At 39.8% G+C, this 15,036-nt stretch overlaps 1 protein-coding gene across 6 annotated transcripts in view; it reads left to right on the top strand.

The window, feature by feature from the left end:
• AFF2 (AF4/FMR2 family member 2) overlaps positions 1–15,036 on the top strand; it is a 512,420-nt gene that overhangs the window by 308,981 nt on the left and 188,403 nt on the right. The window lies entirely within an intron of this gene.

The raw sequence follows: 15,036 nt of genomic DNA, 5'->3' as shown, positions 1-15,036 counted from the left end.
CTCTCTTCCCCCCTTTCTCTCTCCCTCCCTCTCTTTTCCTTTCCCTCTCTCTGTCTCCACGTGTGTGTGTGTGTGTATGTACGCACAAAGAAAACACTTGTAATTATCAGTTCAGAAGGCAGTGTCCAATTTAGTGATTTAAAAACAAAGTCCTCATCCTTAGTGGTATGTGTGAGCTGTAGGGTTTCAGGGAGACATATACATAGTAATTTAAAAATCAACCTTGAGAGTGAGGAGAATTCAGAAGCCTATGATTTCATGATATCCTTGCAACCACATGCCAAACAAACTAATTTGCTAAGAACTTAAAAGAGCTGACAAATACACTACAGCCATCTAGATAGGAGGTGATTATTGGCATTATGGAGCAGATTGGTTATTCTAAATGAAACAAGACAACTCTATTTTCTAAACTTGGCTTGAAATGTAAGTGAAGTAAACTTAATGTTTTTTTTTTAATGAGCGGTGTTATTCCATTATACAGTATTTTATACTGACAAATATCTTTTTAATTATATTTACTTTTTTGTTCCAACATTTGTACGATGTGACTCAGTATTAACACTCCCATTTTATAGATGAAGCAAGATCTGTCTTTGATGATAATGATCATGTTATCTTCACATTTCCAAAGCACGTTATACACATTTTCTCATTTTGGCCTCACACCGACCCTCTGAAAGAAGCACTGCAAGTATTATCCTCACTTTACAGATGTAGAAGCTGAGACTCTAGAGAGGTGAAGAAATCTGCCCAGGGTCAAACAGTTACTGTATGTCAGAAAGGCAGGATTTGAACTCCACACTTGCTGCCTCCAAGCGTAACTCTCTCTCAGCTCTGCTAACCTGTCTCATGTTAAATGATTTGACTACAAAGTAATGTAATGACTGAGCACGTCATTTTTACCTTTCTAAACCGTGGTTTCCTCATTTATCAAATGGACATAATCTTTCAATACCTCCTTCATGGGCTCCAATCAAATCACTCATTCAGAGCACATTGTAAACCTTGGAGCCCTATAAGAATATTACTTGTAATAATGTTATTAATGAAATTTGCCTTTTTCAAATAAGCATATCAGAACTGATCTGGCCAAATGAAGTAATGCCCAACATGTTCAAACTTGAACCTGCCTTATTTTGGGAGTTACCCTCAGGCACAATTGGGAATCATAATGTTTCACTATTTTATGACTATGTTTTGTTTGTGATCCAAAGCTATCTTCTCCAGCTTGACCACCTACTCCATTTGTTAGACATGGTTCCATCAGACTTTGGATTGTTGCGAGAAAATCAAAACCGTCCCTTTAAGGAAGAAAATGTGCTGCCTCCAAAGAGATGCAAAAACTTCATCCATAAGTATCATCCAAGGAATTCCAGAAATAGTCTAAGTACTGGCTTCATGATTGGAATATGTGAATGGCTTTCCAAGCTGACTATTTGGAAGGGTGTGATGCTCATTTGAAAGTCCTGGCTTATGTTGTGTCAGTAAACAGATGAGAGTTGAGCAGGTATTCTTATATTGGCCATGTTTATTACTGCAAAGTTACTTTGGGCAAAAAATTCATTCTAGAGAACGCTGTGCCTTACCACCATAGGGTCCCAAAAGGAGCAATGTATAGAAATGCAAAGAAGTGAACACACTACAGTTTACTCCAGTGTCCCAAAGCCTATCTATAGAATATTTTCTTTATCTCAACTGGAGAACTAGCCTTTTGCTAGGCTTTCTCTGCTTTTTGCTAGTGGGTGAAGAAGTACCTACTAGTTGATTCTATTTTAGGATATTAGGAAGTGAGTAGCATGGTTCATCATTGGTCCTCTGGAATCCTGCTTAATCATTGCATTGATCACAGCTCTTAAGTCTTTCCAAATTCTTTGTCTTTTTATTGTTGTTATTAGTGTATAAAATGTTCTGGTTCTGCTCACTTCACTTTACACAAGGTCATGCAGATCTCCCCAGGTTCCTCTGAATACATCCTTTTCCTCATGTCTTATGATGCAATAATGTTCCATTTCATTGATATACCATAATAATAATGTTCCATTGTTCCTCAGTTTATGGACAGCCCCCTAGTTTCCAGTCCTTTGATACAACAGAAAGTAGTGTTATGAATATTTTTGTAAATATGAATCCTTTTCCACTTTCTTCAATCTCTTTGTGGTATAGGCCTCGTAGTAGTATTGCTGAGTCAAAGAGTATGCACAGTTTAGTGACTTTTGGGGCATAATCCTGAATTGCTTTCCAGAATGGCCGAACCAGTTCACAGCTCTACCAGCTGTGCATTATTGTGCCAATTTTGCCACCTTTCCTCCAGCATTTGTCATTTTCCTTTTTTGTCATATTAGCCAATCTCATGGGTGTGAGCTAGAACCTCAGAGAAGCTTTAATTTGCATCTAATCATTAGTGATTGGGAACATTTTTTTTAATATTGCTGTTGATAGTTTGCATTTCTTCCATTGAAAACTGCCTCTTCATATCTTTTTACCATTTATCAATTGGGGAATGGTTCTTATTCCTTAAAATTTTAATCAGTTCTTTCTATGTCTTAGAAATAAGACTTTTACCAATGATACTTGCTTCAAAGATTTTGCTGAGAGACACTTGAGTCAGGGAGATCAATTAGGATGTTAATGTAAAAATCTAGGTGAGAGAGGTGATGGAAGTCACCTAAGATGGTGGCTGTGTGAGTAAAGTCGAAGGGTTCAGATGCAAGAGATACTATAGAGATAGAAATGGCAAGATTTGGAAACTGATTGGATGTGTGGAGTGATGGAGAGTGAGGGGCTAATGATTATGCCAAGGCTCAAAAAATCATCTTCACAAGTATAGGATTCATGAGGTGTAACTACGTAGCATTTTGTCTAAAAAAGATGTTAGCTTTGGTGGACTTCCAGTGATTCCCTGTTGCCTCTAATATCAAATGTTATTTCTTCTTTATCTCATCCTTTAAAAATTTTTGTTTTTGCTTATGTTTTAGAATGTACCCAGTTGATTCTAATGTACTCAGTGTACAGTATATACAATTAAGAAAATAAGTAAATATACATCTGTTGGCATTTCAGGCTCAATATTTTTTAGTGTCATGGGTGTACAGTCAGAAAAAGTCAGGAAGACTCTGACAGAAGGATGTCTTCTTGTGCTTGGCTCCAGAGGGCTGAAGCAGGAGCATTGGTGCATTTGCAGAGAAGCAAACTTGGGTTTGATATGAGGAAAAGCGTCCAAATAATTAGAACTAACCAGAAGTGGAGGTCTGCCTCCCTATTGCTGGAAGTCTTCAAGTGATGACCTGGTAGCTGTTTGTCATTATGCTACCCAGAGGAATCTTTCTAGGTTGGACTAAGTGAACTACGCTATTCCTCGCTTTTTTGAGATTCTGTGATTCTCCTCAACTACTAAAAAAAAAGCCTACTGAAGTTTAAGACCCAAATGGATAGTTTTCAGAAAAGTCTTGTTATTTTTTTTCCTCAACATGGGCAGAAGATTGTGCAAGGGAGCAGTTACATTAATACATTACGGTCTTCTAAGTCAGACAGAGGGTAGCACAAGTCACAGATACAGAAAGCAAGCTACAAGCTGTATGGTGAGAAGGTGGGAAAGTTATAAAGAGTGACGTTTTCATTTTATGAACCATAATGATTTTGCTAGGCAGAATGCACATACTTATACGTATACTGTGCAATGTTCTGTCCAGCCAAATACTCCAGGCCACAGTTTCCTTATTTGTAAAATGAAGAGTTTGTACTAGATGGCCTTTGAAGTCCTGTATTGCTCTCGACCTCGGACCCTACAACTTGTGTTCAAATGCTGCTTCTAAAATTTACTTTCTATATACCTTTGGAAAGCTGCTTCCCTCTCTGGGTCTTCTCTTCCTGACCTATGAAGTAAGGGCATCAGAAAAGGTGCCACTCAGGTCTCTTTTAGCTCTATATCTGTGATGTTGGCATACGCTCATTCAGGAAAATGTAATAATTTTATGTAATATATTTAATCTATAGTTACCAAAAAGAGTAGGAGTTATCATGGAACATTGAACTCTTGTAAATAACAAGTCTTGTAGAACTCTGAAGTGTGAGTCTATTTGAGTTCATTACCATTTTTTATTTTTTAATATTACTTTTATTTCTTAAAATTTTATTAGTTTTTTTTTGTTTTCTGAGAGTTACTTCCTGATAAATACCCCACCCCACCCGTCAACCTCATCTTACTTTTTAAAATGATAAATGTTCATCAAAACCTACTCATACAGTGATTAGAGCTGACAGGATACAGGATATGTAGAACAATCCACATCCACAGCTCATCACTTCTGGAGTGACACACATGGTTTTTAGGGCAGTGACATTCACCAATATTTCCTTATGAGATGGCTGTTTTAAACTAAGTTAGATAAAAGGGATGTCATAGTGCAAAAGTTACAAAAAGAAATGATAATTGATTTTTTAGTGAATGACCATTTTTAAAAAATTCCATCATCCCCTATTGCATATAACTGTATTAGAGACAAAGTTGATAGAGATATTTCTTTACTCCCTGTAGATAAAGTAGCTTTTGCCCACACCCTACACAGGCCCATTGTAAACACTTCACTTGGTGCACATCTCTATAGAAAGTGTTAATAGTAGGGACTCTGACTACATCAGAGGCAAGGCCTTATTCAGGTTTTGGCTTTTCTTTGCCTCTAGGCTCATCTCCCCTTTGGTGGCCTCAGCCTCAGCCTCAGTGGGAATACAGGACAGAGTCTCTGAAGGTTTTGGAGGAGAGCCAGAATTGTCTTTGAGCAATGTGGAAAATAGTCCTCCTCAGATTTCTAACTGAATTAGCTGAATAGATTTCAAAAACATGCCCTTTCACCCTGGCCAAAGATTAACCTTTGGAAGGGGACCCAGGAAAATTCTCCAAATTTCCACTTTTCCAAATGGAACGTTTTATCCTAAAAGCATTTCTTCAACTGTGTGTGTAAGTGCAAAAGGGCACAAAGCATCACTTTCTCTGCTGCTAGCACTAGACACAGAAATCCCAAATGTCAAGCTGTGTTAGCTTGATTGCCCTTTCCAAAATAAGCTTCTGATCATGAAAAGCCTGAGCCTCTGCAGGGAGCCTTCAGATCTGGCACCTCCATTCGGCACTTCCATTCTGATACTCCTGAGCTTTGGCTTTAGGGATATAACCAGCAATGTGGAGTCGGTATCCTTTGTGCCAAGTGGCCCAATGAAAGTGGCAAAATTCATTGACTCATTAAACAGACTGAAAATCCAAACACAATGGCAATCTCAGGGGTATTTGGTACCATGGAGAGCATGTGTTTGGGAGATGAAATTTTTCCTCAATCTCTCTCCCCTTCCTTTCTGTATTTCTCTCATATATATGTGTATATATATATATGTATGTATGTATATATATGTGTGTATATATGTGTATATATATATGTATGTATGTATATATATTTACATACTTACCTACCACATACACACGTAACTATAGTAACAAAGCTGATTATTACAAGTATAGTAGAAATAGTATTAAAGTGGAACCAGGAGAGACTAGCATTGAAATCCCCCCTCTGCTACTTCCCAGCTCTGTGATGAAGAACCAGTCACTTTACTGTGCTGATCCTCACTTTCCTCAGCTGAAAAATGTAGATAATGACTCTTGTAGTACTTCTCTCACGGGGTTGTCTTGAGGAGCTGCTGAGATATCTTCTAAGTGAAGCATTTTGCAAACCTTCAGATGCTGTGTAAATGTCAGTTGTTAGAACTCTTCCCAAGTTTCTAACAAGTGCCTCAAATTCAACACATCCTGAAGTACATTCATCATCCTTCTAAACACTGTCCTTCTTTCTAGCTTCCAGCCAGCAATCCAGGGTAGAAATTTTAGAATCAGCTTTGATTCTTTCTTCTTCCTCACTTCCCCATATCCAATCATTTACTAGGTCACATCAATTCTACATCTGTCTCATCTGTGCCCTCTCTCATTTTACCTGGCCATGAACCACATTGAGGCCCACAGCACTTTTGAATCAGACTAGTATTACAGTCTGTGATCTCTCTTCTTACTGATTTTTCCTTTACCCCATTGCCAAAAAATCATTTTTCCTACTGCCCGTCTCTGCCTGTGTTCCTGCCCTAGTAGAAACTCATCAATGGGTCCCCATTGCCAAGTGCATCCAATTCAGGGCCACTGCTGTCACTCTAGTCTGTGATCCTACTCCCTTGCTCTTTGGGTACCTACTCTATCATCCCTCATCCAAGCATTTGTACGAGTCACTGTCAGATCTTAGTTGAAATCCTTCTCTTTCTTGAAGGCCCCATTCAGGAGCCACCTGCTCCATGAAGCCTCATTTGAGCTTTCTCGCCTCGTAATTGTTATAGCCACATTTTACCTGGCCCTCCAGGTGGCCATGATCCCACTCTACTTTTATCATGCTTATTTTTGTACAGGTCTCAGCCTCCCTATATATTTGTAAGCTAATTGAGGGGGCAGCCGGGCAGGGACTATGCTTTGTTTCACCATTCTGCCCCCAGTCTCACATAGGACCACCTTACATGGAGTAGAAGACACTTTGTAATTTTTGTTGAATTCAATTGAGCACCAAGTTACAAGGTAGATTTAAGGACATGACTTTATGCAGAATTGACAGCATCAGGGAACTACGTGAAAAGTAATGTGGAACAATTAAAAAAAAAACCTAGAGAGGAAGGGGGAGAAAAATTTTAAACTCAAAAGCATATGGAAGTGATTGTTGATAAATCAAAATAAATTAAGAAAAAAAAATGAAAAAAAAAACATGCTGACTGTCAGGTCTGCAGACCTGGGTTCAAATTCTGCCTCTGATGCTTATTACATACGTGACTTGGGACTAGTCAGTGAATTTCCTTGGCCTTAGTTTTCGAAGGGGTTGGACTTAGGTCATCTGTGAGTTTCTTTCTAGCTCCAGCTATATGGATCCTATGAAAAGAAAAACAAAACATTTCAAGTTAATCCTGGCTTTATGCAGGCATGATGTCACCTCTGAGTTCTCTTTGTCCTTGTGTCTCAAAATAAAGACAGAGATAAATCTAAAAGAGTTGGATGGAAATTGTTCAAAGTTAAAAATTCTAATAAGTGCATTAAATAGGTTTCCATTCCTGTTGGAATATGCCTAGGGAAAGAAGAGTCAGTGATTCCAGGGATGGGATTCCTGACTTTCTCTTTCGAAATCCTTAAGCCTTTTCCGAAACCAATTTTCACTCTTTCTTATGCCTCTGACATTTTATCAGCAGGACAAGAAAGCATCACTTACTGGGTTAGGAGAATAATTGGATCAATTACTCAACAAGTTAGTCTTATGCCTACTCTGTGCAAAACCCACAGCAGGGCACTGTTGGTGATACAAAAAGAAAGGAAAATATAGAGCATCTGCCCTTTAAAGAGCTTATAGTCCATTCGAAAAGACCCCTAAGAAAAGTGAAATAGCAATAACAGAGATGCCCCAAGTCAGTTCAAAGTTCTGTGCCAAAGGAATGGCCCAGACATTAAAGTCTGTGAGTCAGAAGAGGGAGAGTGTAGCTGGACGGCTTCCTGGAAGCCATGGGAAGGGCTTCCTGGGAGAGATGGGCCGTAAAGAATGGGTATAATTAGGGCAAACAAAGGAATAATTGTGGATGTTCCAGATTGGGGGAGGTGCAGTGAATAAATGGAATATCCACCTTTAAGACAGGAGAGGCAACTGACTCTGCTTCTCAGAGCGTCAGCTTCCTTATCTGTAAAATAGGAATCTTAATACTTATACGACCTATATGACTGAGTTATGAGGAAAGCGCTTTGCAAACCTCAGAGTGCTGTATGAATGCCAGTGGGTGCTAGAAGGGTGAACCCAGGCAGTATACCATACTGGGATAATTGTGTTTCACTTCCAGTTCTACCACATGTCACAGTGACCCACCCTGTGTGATCTAGGTGATTACTTCTCCTCTCTGGGCCTCAGTTTCTTCATCTCTACTAGGAAAGCATTAGACCAGATGACTTCTCAAGTGTCTTCTAGCTCTCAGTCTCTGATCATATTATTGTATCTGGAGATGAAAATTTATATACAAGGTGGTTGTAAGGATAAAACAAGATTATGTTTTTAAAGCGATTTGCAAACTTCAGAAGACTCCCAATCTGCTTGCTATTATTATTAATGCTTGCTAGACAATAGGGTATTCTCAAAAATGGAACATATTAAAAGAGAGAAGAGATGTGAAATTTCTTTGGAATCATTAAGTCTAGATAAATTTAAGTGGTTATTACTTTTGTAAAAGGCAACCAGATGCAAATGATTCCACTGTTTATTTCATATATCCTTATCACAAAATGTCAGAGCCAGAAAGGGCCTCAGAGGCTGCCATGTAGGCAGTCTCACCTAAAAACTCAAAAGAAATCCCTCTCTCCTATGTCTTTCACGAGTGGTCCAGCCATCTTCTGTGTGAAGTCCTCCAGTAAGGAGAAAACTTCCACTTTGGGAGGCAGGCAGCCAGCCCATTCTATTTTGAGACTGGTCTAATTGTTAGGGAGTTTTTCCACATAAAATGAAAAGAAAAGAGGTCTGAAGTATGCCTTTTTGCAACTCTTGATTCTTCCCTCTGGGCCCCTCTGGGGCCAAATGGAACAATTTGAATCCCATTTTGTATGATACTCCTTAGAAGGAGTAAGGTCCTTGAGAACTAAGGCTCTGAATTTTCCTCTTTATTTCCCTAGTCTTGAGCACATCTCAAGCACCAAAAAAATGCTTGTTGGTTAATTGATTGATTGATTGAGTACTTGACGAGAGAGATCCAGCTCTTTACTCATTCCCTTTTCTCTTCCCTGCCGCTGCACCCTGCCCTCCCCAATAGTCTTTTCTCTGAACTAAACATTCTTCAGTCAATCATTGCATGGCATTGGGTTTCAAATCCTCCTCCATTACCATCTATGTGTTTATTTTGGCCAACCGACTCAAAAGAGGGTAATTTCATGTAAGAAACCATGTGTACTAAATACATACCTACCTGACAGATCATCAATGATAAGTGAAGATAAGGGAAAGAGGGTGAAATTTCTAAATGAAATGATAGATTTAAAATTTACTTGGAAAAGACACCTGTCAAATTCATGTAAGATTGTCCCAAGCCCAGAGATTGCTGCCCTACAAATGTGTTTTTTGACCCATAATAGAGGATACAGCTTGATTTAATAGGTCACATTTCACAGCATTTATGGACGACAGCCTTATTACATCTTCTTTTCAGGGTAATTATCTCGACACACATCGGATGTGGCAGTGGAATTGACTGTTGCATTTGTACAGTTATAGGTTAATGAACCAGACTGATTTTTTTTCATGTTTTGTTTTGAAAATGAAGTAGAATTGTCTTTAGAACATCCTATTTTATATATTTCAAACACAGTTTGTCCATGCTAATTTCTTATATTTTGTGCATCACAGTGTGTCCGACCTCTCCCACCCATCAAAAATGTCTAACGCAGATTAAAGCAGCATGTGTGCTTGAGATCTTTGATCCACAAGAAAAAGATGAGAAAAAATATTTTTAGGAGTCAAAAGTTGACTTGCAGATCCTTCTGAGATGATCTGAGGAGTGCTAGAGAAAGGGCTCCTTCCCTTAACCCAGTGAGATATTGACTTCACCAAAATGGTCAGCCTCCTTTGTATTTCTTCCAAATGTTTATGAGCCTGAAGGGATAAGAAAGAAAAGCAAAGGTTTCCACATGTGATTTCCAGAAATTGCGGAGAGGAACACTGCCTGCAGTTAATACCATCATTCCATCCAATGAAAAGCCAACTGGAGACAGAGATCAGAGGTAGCATCACACCTTGTCACCAGAGGATGGACTGGTTGACTCGTACAAGCCATTTCCCTTCTCTGGACCTCAGTTTGCTCATCTGTAAAATGAGAGGTTGGACCAGATGATGACCTCTAATGTCCTGTCCCACTTTAAACTGATGATCCTGTAAATCGGTGATCACAGGGATAGAAGAGACCTTGCAGATCGTTTTGTCCAATCCCTTATTTTTAGAGAGGGAAACTGAGGCCCATAGAGCAGAAGTTACATTGTATTACTTAAGGAAAAAAAAAAACTGGCACTGCCATTATGAAGCTGGTCTATAGTCAGATTACTGTGAATCATGGGGATTTAGGGTTAGATTGAATTCTGCTAAAAAAGACAAGTTTATTTCATTCTGCTTATTATCAATAATATGTTTAACATAAAATGTATTAGTGACATGCCCTTTAATTTAGCCTGTCTAATTGGTGCTAATTTAGTTAGATTGCAGTAAATTACACCATTTAATGTGGCTATCTGTGGGTCAAGAAATCCATTCCACTAGGTTAGGGATTTGTTTTTCAAGTAGCTTCACAGTAAAGCTGGCATGGAGCTGCCTGGAGAGTGTCATCATTTCCCTGCCTTAGCCTTTCTGTGCGGGATTGACTTTCCACTTATAAGTATGCTCCCTATAAAGTTGTTCAATATTTATTTTTCATTTAAACCTATTATGCCCCACTTTCCAAAAATCAAGCAAGAAGCAAATTAGGCTGAGATTGTTACCTCCAAGTGAACTACAGGTAACAGCTATGAACATAATCTTTGGCCAGCCTTCATCTCTTATTCTTTGTTTCAGAAAAATAATACTGTGAAAAGTGACTGTTTCTCATCTTTGATCTGAATATTTGTCCCATTAGAATTCCTTTGGTCGGATGATGGAACTCTTAAAGCTATTGCTTAATTTTTGTTCAAAGTGACACAGGCAGAAGCCAGATGGGGACAGAAGAAAGGACTCTCTGTAGGGGCTGCTGCTTATTGTGGGATCTAAGTTAGGTGTTATCTTGTTGTGCTCTTCAGGGTCAGTTCATACCTTTAGGTCTCTCATAAAACTAGTTAGTGCTTTCCAAGTACTTTGAGAATCAGATGTATGCATACTGATATGTATAGCTGGTCTAATGAATGCTGTGATGCCACTGGATTGTTTCAGAGAACATACTGACCAGTAACAGATGTGCTCCTGGACTCATATAACATTCTCTTGGTCTTTGGGGATTTCAGTATTAATGTGAAATAGACCAGACAGGTGGTTTTTGTCTAGCCCCGTTTTTGTTTCCTTGAGCCATAAACATGGGACAAGGAAACTAGAAGACAGCTTTTACAGATACTTATCAAAAATGACTTAAAAACTCCCAGAAGACAGGATAAAAAACTACCGGGATATTTAGGGGGTACTGTCTCCAGATGGAAACCATCTCCCCTCTTCCTCCACATTGACTTCATTTTTAAGTACACTTAAACTGTTTCTTGGCCAATATTAGTGTAAAATTTGGGCCTAAGATAAATGATACATCTAATCTGACAAGCACTTATTAAGCACCAGCTCAGTGGCATAGTAGATACCAGTGGAGTGGAGACAGGAAGACCACACACATTCTGCCTCAGACACTTAGAGCATGTAACCCCAGGCATATCACTTGACTCTCTTAGCCTCGATTTCTTCATCTATGAAATGGGGCTAATAATAGAACCTTTCTCACAGGGTTGATGTGAGAATCAATTGAGATGGTGTGGGTAAAGTGCTTTGCAAACCTTAAAACACCATATGGAATGCTAGCTTTCATTATTATTATGAAGAAAAAAATATGAAACAGCCCCTGTATTCAAGAAGCTTGGGTTTTACTGTTGAACATGAATATTCAACATCGAAGGTAGATCAGTTGACAGAATGGGTAGTCTTACCCCTCCAAGGAGCCCAGTCTCTCCCTGAGTGGTGTGGAAGTTTAAAATACTGTCTATCAGGAAAGACATCACTTCCCTAATGAACTGCTTCCCTAGGAAGCAATGATCTCTGTTCAGGTAGGTATATGATGGTGCCCATCACTTAGTGTTTTACGCAGTAGGTGAGGCAGAGGCTGTAAAGTTTTCACCTGTGGCCCCACCTCATTCCCATACCCCTTCTTTCAGGAGTGCATCTTGTGTTCCTATATGACTTTGCCCTTTCCTTACATGGTTGAGCTGTGGTGCTGGCTGCCACAGTCTGGCCAGCAAAGTGGGATTAGTCAGGAAGGATGGAAATTTCAGGCAGAGTTTAAAAGGTGGGAAGAGAGCACTGAGAGTGAGGAGAGAGGCAAGGAAAATGCCATCCATGCAAAGCACGGTGGGAGCAGAGTTCTGGCCCAGAAAACCCAAACCATCGTGAAATGAAACTGTTACTTGTAATGAATGTTCCAGAATCTAAGGATCTGATTACTGGACCCAAGAGTAGTGTTCCTTCTAGAAAAGAAATGGATTTGACCATATGGAAAAAGATTTTGTATTAGGCCTCCTCCAATCCTTTCAGTATGCATATTCAACTTTGCAACGATACGTAATTGCTCAATTGCACCTGCAAATCAAGTTGTTAGCAGACTAATTATTCCAATAGCAGGGGCAATTCCACAATTGTGGGTCTAATTGTGTTAATTGTCAATGCGCTTGGGTACAGGTGCATCACAGCTAATTACATATTCAGAAGCCTCTTTAGAAGAACCCACTTTCTTCCCCCTTTGGTTGTTCTCCTTTAGAGAGATGCATAAGTGGGTAACACACAAAGTGGGGGCAGGGCAGGGAGGGGAGCCATTAGTGTTGGTCCATCTGGCTTCTCTTTCACTCCTATGTATACATATTGAAAACAATCATTTCTTTGACTGTATTCAACTCTTTTGTTCTCTTCCTTCCACTCCTAAATCATGTCCTCATCCTCATCACTGCAGCTACTCCTAGGGTTTCCTTCTTTCCATCTTTGACTTCATGATTCCTGCCTTCCTTCCTCACTCATTTTCTTTTCTGATCCCCTTTTTATATTATCTGTGTTCTTCTCTACTACTTTCCTAGCAGGTAGGTGGCACAGTGGGTAGAGTGCCAGGCCTGGAGTCAAGAAGACTCATCTTCCTGAGTTCAAATCTGGCCTCAGACTGTTACTAGCTGTGTGTCCCTGGGCAAGTTGCTGAACACTGTTTGCCTCTGTTTCCTCATCTTTCAAATGAGCTGAAGAAGGAAATGGCAAACCACTCCAGTGCCCCAAATGGGATGATGAAGAGTTCAACATGACTTAATAACAGCTAACTTTCTTAGCAGAGTCATTTTTCCCAGTATCATCCAGGTTTCATCTTTTAACTTTTTCCTTTCTGGGCTCTTTCCTATTATTCTGTATTATCATTTTGGACTTTCAACATCATGCTTGTTCTCCAGCTATATAGGTTTTACTGGAAAGTGGAAAGCATTACCAGCAACTGGCTTGGGCCCCTCCATAGCTACCTTGATCAATGTGAAAGACTCCTCTAACTGAAGGATGGAGTGCTAGTAGTGCATCTCACATGGAAGTTGGCATGCTCCAGTTGTGTTGTATGTGTTCTCCTGACCCACAGTGCCTAGCATAGTGTTTCAAGCTCATAGGATCAAAGATATATATAGAGAGAAAAGGGACCGTAGAAGCCATCTATTCTACTTTCCTCATTTTATTTGCACATGACAAGCCTCAGTATGCATGTGTTGAATGAATGAAAGAACACATGAAAGAAAAGTGTGGGAAGGGCATATGGAAATCTTGACAAGTTGTCAAAAACTATTCTCGTTCAATGACATATGGAATTAAGCTCTATAGCCTTGTCACCTGGTTAAAAAAAAAACACAACTCCTAGTGGGAGCTGGGTATTTTCTTTTTTTAAGTATCTCTGTATGGGGGTGGGGGTTGTCTCAATATTTTGGCATCTTTTGTTGCCGTGTGCAATGGAGACTGGGGAGTGGTTCAAAACAGAGAAAAGTACTTCTGTAATGAGAAGCCCAACTGACTTTTGGAACCTGGAGCCAAGATTCCAGTGACATATTGTGCTGAAATTGGAACAAGCTAGTCTGCGATCTTGATGTGTTCTGTATTTAAATTGCAGATACACAAACACAGTTGCCATTCTCACCCCAAGTTTGAATAGGCCCATTTCATTGCCGAATCACTGCATTTTGTGTGATGTTATTCAGTAAAGTGGTCAGACGTTTGAAAGCTTTGGTTGAAGAAGAAATATTAACAGCAGCCACCCAGTCTTGCCGGCTTCCATGCTGTATTCTAGTTAAGAAGCAGCTCAAATGGGTCCTTACCCAGAGGCTTGAACAGGCAAAGGGAATGGAAAGTTCAGGCTGACATCCTGCCTTCCCAGTCTTGCCATTCATTAGAACAGGAGCGTCAGATGCTGACTCGGATTTCCTCCTGCCAGCTTGTCTCCTTGGCTCCAGCAACCCTTTACATATGCAGTATTTTCTATTTAGTTGAAGTGAGATTGGAAAATCAGTACCACCAAAAAACCATCCTCATAATCATCCAGTTTGTGCACCATGTCAATTGCTGGAAATCACAGCATTATATAGTCGTCATGTTGGGAGTGACTAGAAGATGTAGACTTTCTAATTATTACAATGAGAGAGGCTATCATCAATTAAAAGGCTGTGGAATAGGGGAGTTGTATTGAGTCACACACAGGAATTCACCGACTGTCTCTTGGTTCTCCCACCTTCCTTACAACAAGGTAAGATGAATCCATCCCTCCCCCTTTTCCCTCCCCTCCCCAAAGATAGAGTAACCATTTTTTTTTTCCAGCAGGAAAAGGAAGTATATGTTTCAACTATGGGGATTTGTTTCCCCATAGTTGAAATACAAATGCAAGCTGCCTTAGTAGCTCAGAGATCATAGACTTTGAGCTGATATGGGGGGGGGGGGGCTTAGAGACCATCCAGACCAACCCCTTCACTTTTCAGATAAGGAAACTGAGGACTGGAGAATGAATAGAAGGAACTACGTGGCAGAGCAAGGATTTGAACTCAGGTTGTTTGTCTCCAGGTCCCTCCCTCTTTCTGCTGTTGCACTCTCCTTTGATAAGTAGCTTGGAGGGCCACATGAAAGAAGTGTGCGTCATCTCTCTTTGGAATTGTGGTCATGTTAGTGCCAGCCTGATGGCTTTCTCTCCTAACCTTGGCTTTACGAGGGAAATCATTTCCCCAGAATCGGC

Source organism: Vombatus ursinus, unplaced genomic scaffold, assembly GCF_900497805.2.
Source record: "Vombatus ursinus unplaced genomic scaffold, bare-nosed wombat genome assembly UNPS02015358.1, whole genome shotgun sequence".
NCBI lineage: Eukaryota > Metazoa > Chordata > Mammalia > Diprotodontia > Vombatidae > Vombatus > Vombatus ursinus.
The sequence above is the reverse complement of the archived record's forward strand: the minus strand, read 5'-3'. Positions and strand labels throughout refer to the sequence as shown.